Here is a 5,981-nt window from a genome sequence, read left to right on the forward strand (position 1 = left end):
CCATCTAAGTCCAACTTAGTGAATCAATCAGTTTTATTGTGATTACTTACAGAAATATGGGTGAGGGGTTCCTTACAGCATGGGTGACAGGTCACAGAGCTGGGAACCTGGAGCTCATTGCACAGCCTGCAGGCCACTCCATAGGTTGGACACGGTCCTTTCCAGGCTCAGTTGGTCTGAGCCTCATCCAGGCAATTCAGCTGGTCTCCGACTCTTGCAGGCAGCTGACCTGGTCTTAGAGTCTTTATAGCTTTTCTCCTTTGAGATTCTCTCTGCGTTCAGCTTCACTTCATCTTCTTGGCATTTCAACACCCTTCTGTCTGAGAGAGACACTCAACTTTTGTTGGTTACTCTGGCCAGGAGGGGCCTGGTGAATCTAGTCAGTTTCAGGGACTTCCTGAGACTATTTCAAGTTTGCTTTCCTGTTTAAAGAACTTCCTGCAAGATAGACTTTTTCGATCTCGGAGGGAACTGTTACACAAGTCAGTCATGGCAAGAAAGGTGTGGTAGTGGGTCTTATGCCCAGTTCACAAGACCCCTCGAGAGACCACCAAGGAGCCGATTCACTGAATGCAAGTGCATGGGGTTTCTTTATTAAATTCAAGCCTAGGCAAGGACCTCATCCCACAGACTGACATAGCAGCTGCAGGACAAGTCCCCGAGCCCCAGAAGTGAGGGGTTTATAAAGACAAAGTTTACAGAATAGGGTTGGGGTATGGGTTCGAAGCTGATTGGCTACAGAGTTCAGGGGGATTGGGGATTTTCCAGGGGTTATCTCTTGTACCATTTGTACCCATAAAAGTTGTTTCTCAACTTTTTGGCTTAGTTCCCCTGGGGTCAGGGCTGTTTGTCTCCACTTCCCATCTGTCTGGACTGCTTGTTAGGACTGTTTGTGGTTACCTCACCTTCCTGCCTGACAGTTTTTTTTGGTGGATGGTGTAAGCACAGGTCATGGGGTCAGGTTCTTACATAGGGCTGGTTTTGGCCCTTTTTCTCTAGGATGGCTCTGATTTGGCCTTTCAGTGGAAATATGAAGTAAGTGGTCATACTGGAATCATAAAGTAGAGAGAAATGAATGCTGGGGTTCAGCTTCGTCCCCCTCCCCCTTTTCATTCAGTCTAGGACTCCAGTCTAGGGTATGGGTGCCAACCACATTCAGGGTGGGTGCTCCCTCCTCAGTTAAATCTTGATGGAAACACAGCCACAGATAGGCCGAGAGATGTGTCTCCTAGGTGATTGCAAACCCAGTCAAGCTGACAATCAAAATTAACTATCACCAGAAGTGTTATGGCTCTGGGGTCACTCAGAGATTCACCATGACCATGAAGGAATTTTACTAAGAAGAGGCTTTTTATTGTTGACACTGGTGTCTGGTGTGGGGTCAGGATTGCACCTGGAAGTAGTCCCAAGATGCGGCACCCAGCCATATCAACCCAGGGCTTATTATAAGCAATGCCACAGATTACATGTATCTGATCTGAAGGGATGTTAGTCCACTCTGTGACTCTGGCAGGCTTTCCTTTTCTCTCCATTCCTTCTGCCTTTCCAAAAGCAAACCATTAGATTACATTCCTAAAGCTAGCCACCAAGGTCTAGTCCCCTATTTGGCCACTTCCTCCTCCTGAGACTGACTACCAAGGTCTAGCAATCAGAAGTCCCCTTTGGTTCACCTAATTAACAAGCCCAATTAAAATTAAACACTTCATCCTAGCATGGGGTCTCCCCCTTTACCTTTATAAACTGCCATTTGCTCATGTGCCATGTCTGTCTCCCTCTATCCAGAGGCAGTCCTTTGTCCTCCAGGACAAAGGGCCCTTCCCCTTCTCCCTCATCCTCCATTTCCTTTACCATGGTATCCATGCTAACACAGACCTCCCCTTTTTCTTTTCTTAAAAATGACACCTGTGCTGGGCATTGGTGGTGCACGCCTTTAGTCCCAGCACTGGGGAGGCAGAGGCAGGCAGATCTCCCGATCGAGGCCAGCCTGGTCTACAGAGCGAGTGCCAGGACAGGCTCCAAAACAATCCAGAGAAACCCTGGGGGTGGGGGAGAGACAACAACAACAGCAACAACAAAAAAGACACCTGCAAGGTCATTTGCTGCTGTTTTCTGCCTGAGTGAGAAAGCAGCTGCTTTCACCCATCCCCATCCCATCCTGCTTAAAAAAGGATCTAGCTGTGAAAACAGGTGTATGGGTGTAGTTTGTGACTAATCCAGGGCCCAGGACTGAGCCCCTGCTGTTCATGAGTTTCCTTCACTGACTACTTGTAGGCAGGGTCTTATTTTAATTGTGATGACTAACATTATGTTGATGGCTAACTTTATGTTTAAAAGTTTAAAATTTCCATGCATAAGAGAACTATAAAGTAAAATTGAACTTCCAAATGTTAAGGGCTGTTAAACATTAAATTTTGGAATTGTCTAGTCTTGTATGACTTTAACAAGATGGCTGTTTCTGCTTCTGTAAACAAAAGCTTTCTTTGTAGGAGATGACTTCCTGTTTGCACTAGAGCAGTGGTTCTCAACCTTCCTAATGCTGCAACCCATTAATGCAGTTCCTCATGTTGTGGTAACCCCAACCATAAAAGTATTTTGTTGCTACATCAAAAATTACATGACTGTAATTTTGCTACTGTTATGACTCAAGCATTGTAAATATCTGATATGCAGAATGTCTGCCATGCAACCCCTGTGAAATGGTCATTCAAACACCAAAGGGGTCACAACCCATAGTGAGAACCACTGCACTAGACAGGATGTAACTTTGTGTTCTTTGCCTTGATAAACCCCTGAGTGAGGTTGCTGGGCACTGCACTTTGGAATCTTGAGTCACTGGTGTATACGCCTGGCACTGACATGTGAGTAAAAGCCTCTTCGTTGTTAAATTTTATTCATGCTTAGTCTGAACGACTCTGGACCCATAGCATTACATATATAACTTGCAGTTGTCTTAGTTATCTTTTGAGCAGAGTAAGCAGGCTGGATTTAAAAGCAGAGGTAGTATTTGGTCTTATGAGCAATTATCTTGCAAGTAGAGCAAATATTACAAGATCAGTCAGTTTAAGAATAGTCTTCAACATCTGAGGAAAAGGGGAAATGGGCTGAGAGATATAGCTTTTACAAGCTAGGGGCTTACATGTTAGAGGCATGTTTTTCTCTTTGGTCTCTCAAGCATAGTAAGTTTAAACTTTAAATGTAATATTAAATATAACATTAACCATCACAGAGGAAAGTAATACCTGAACAAGGGAATATGTTGATCAGAATCATCTTCAAAATTTTTGGATGTCATAATCAGCCTCTATTTAATAAAGGAGGAAACAAAACACAGAGAGATTAAATGGCTTGGCCAAAATTAAGTGACTAATAAATTGTAAAGCCACCATGATGACTTTCATTTAAGAAATATGTTCACTTCAGCAACACATATACTAAATTTGGAAGGATACAGATGTTAGCATGGGCCCCGCAAAAGGATGACATGCAAATTCATGAACTGTTCCACATTTTTTACAGGAATTCTAATGTGAGACAGTGCATGCCCATGGTGATCCTAACAAATGGAAGACTAAGCCAGAATTCCTACAAATTTGAGACAGGACTGGGTCTATATAGTATGTTCTAGGCTGGCTTCAACTACAGAGTGAGACATCCAAATACTGTGTTAATCATGATACCAAAAGCTTTAATATTTTTTAAAAGTGATAAACTGTTTTTATTGAAATTAAAGCCTTCTGCTTTGCAAAGTACTTTAAGACCAATGGCTGGCTGAAAGGAGATGGACTTGTGTGCAACGACAATTCATTTCTGGTGTTTAGAAAGCACCCAAGCTTTGTTTTAAGTGAGAACCCACATTGAGGTCATGTATATTCAGTTTTGGAATCCAGATGTGGCTCTCACTAGCTCTGTAACTTAGTCGATTGGCAATAACATGGAGTATGGAAAATAAAAGAAATTATATATTGACTACTTAATGAACTAGGTAAACTAGATGTGGGTAAGTTAACCACTAAACCTCAGCGTTCTTAGGGTATAGAACAGGAAGTGGTGTAGCTGGGACATATGGAAGTTCTATTTTTAGTTTGGATCACTTTGCATCCCTACCAGCAATGTATAAACGTGTTTTATTCTTATAATATTTTTTTTTAATAATAGCCATCCTGACTCAGGTGAAATGTAATCTTAATGCAGTTTTAATTCCTTTTTTCCTTGAGGCTAAGGATGTTGAACTGTTTGCACACTTATTGGCTATTTATGCTTCATTGTTTTTTAAAGGGAGGCAGAGTTTGTGGCAGGCTAGTGTGTGGATTTAGAGTGCACATGCATATACTTGCATGTGGAGTTGGTTCTCTCCTTCTACCATCTAGGGCCCAGGCGATCAAACTCAGTCCATTAGCCTGGCAGCAAGCACCGTTACCCACTGAGCTATCTCACTGGCTTCATCCTTTGAGAACTGTCTATGCATTTTGTTAGTTATTGTTCCCTTTGGCTTCTAAATATTAACTTTCTGTGAGATATATAGTTAGCAAAGATTTCCATTCATCCTATAGGCAATCCCGGCACTCTTTGGTTGTTGTTGTTGTGTAGCATAGCAATCTTTTAATGTCATCCAATCCCACTTGTCAGTTCTTAGTGTTCTTCCTAAGATGCTGGAATCCCTTTTAAAAAGTTCTTGCCTAGTCAGCTGTGGTGGCCCATGCCTTTAATTCCAGCACTCGGGAGGCTAGGCGGGTGGATCTCTGTGAGTTTGAGACTAGCCTGGTCTGGTCTACAGAATGAGCTCCAGAACATCTAGGGTTGTTACACAGAGAAACCCTGGTTTTAAAAACAAAACAAACAAACAAGTTCTTGTCTGTGCCTATATCTTGAAATGTTTCCCCAGTGTTTTCCTAAATGGATCCAACTGGAGATCAACATATTTAAAAAAAATGAGTCAGACACAGGAAGGTGAACATCACACTTTTCTCATTTGTAGGTACTAGAATTCTTTATAGATACATAAAGCCATTTACACACACATACATGACATGAAAGCATAAGGAAAACCAGGAGAAGGGAAGAAAATGGGAGATGAAAAGGAAGGGGAAGAATAAAGCTAATGGGACAGGGGTTGAATAATACACCTAAATTTGTCATCATGAAGCCTGGCACTATGTGCAATGAATATACAGCAATTAAACAAACTAATTGGTACTTATGTAAAGTTTTCTTCTCTATATCTAGGCTTTATTCACTGTTACTCCCAAATTTGGTCAAATGGCTTTCAATTGTTTTATCATTTTTCTTTGCATTTTGTTTTGTAAATTTATTTTGAAAGACATTTACATATCTCCCGCCCCCCAAAAAAAGGTATGCATAAAGCAAGCTGCCATTCCATAGACTCTTTAAGATGCAAAGTCTTTTTTTTTTAAGATTTGCTTATTGATTATTGTACACATGTACACAGTGCTCTACCTGCATGCCAGAAAAGGACACCATATCTCATTATGGATGGTTGTGGGCTACCATGTGGTTGCTGGGAATTGAACTCAGGACCTCTGGAAAATCAGCCAGTACTCTTAACCTCTGAGCCATCTCTCCAGCCCCCGAAGTCTTAATAATGTTCAGATGTCCTCAAATGACCAAAAAATGTCAAAACATGAAGTTGACCCCATTAACTTACAGTAAATTAAATGACAAGATATTTTAAAGTTATTTTTTGGGGGTAAGATTTATTATTTTACTTTTAATGTATTAGTATGTATGTGCACCACATGTGTTATCTGGTGCCTGCAGAGGCTAGAAGAGGGTGTCAGATCCACTGGAACCGGAGTTATAGAGGGTTGTGAGCCACCATATGGGTGCAGGGAACCAAACTGGGTCCTTTGCAAGATCAACAAATGCTTATAAGCTCTGAGCCATCTCTCCAGGTCTGTATTGTATTTTTAATATGATAGAATAGAACAAAAGTTATTTTTATAGTTTCTCTAAATTCTTCACAT

General features: G+C 41.4%; 1 non-coding gene across 1 annotated transcript; it reads left to right on the forward strand.

Annotated features, from left to right (window-relative positions):
* Nucleotides 1-3,407: 3,407 nt before the first annotated feature.
* LOC127226565 (U6 spliceosomal RNA) lies at nt 3,408-3,511 on the forward strand. Its single transcript, XR_007834896.1, has one exon. It is a non-coding gene; the product is annotated as a U6 spliceosomal RNA (small nuclear RNA).
* The last annotated feature ends 2,470 nt before the right edge of the window (nt 3,512-5,981 follow it).

The sequence above is a fragment of the Phodopus roborovskii genome, unplaced genomic scaffold (genome assembly GCF_943737965.1).
Source record: "Phodopus roborovskii unplaced genomic scaffold, PHOROB, whole genome shotgun sequence".
In the NCBI taxonomy this organism is placed as follows: Eukaryota; Metazoa; Chordata; class Mammalia; order Rodentia; family Cricetidae; genus Phodopus; species Phodopus roborovskii.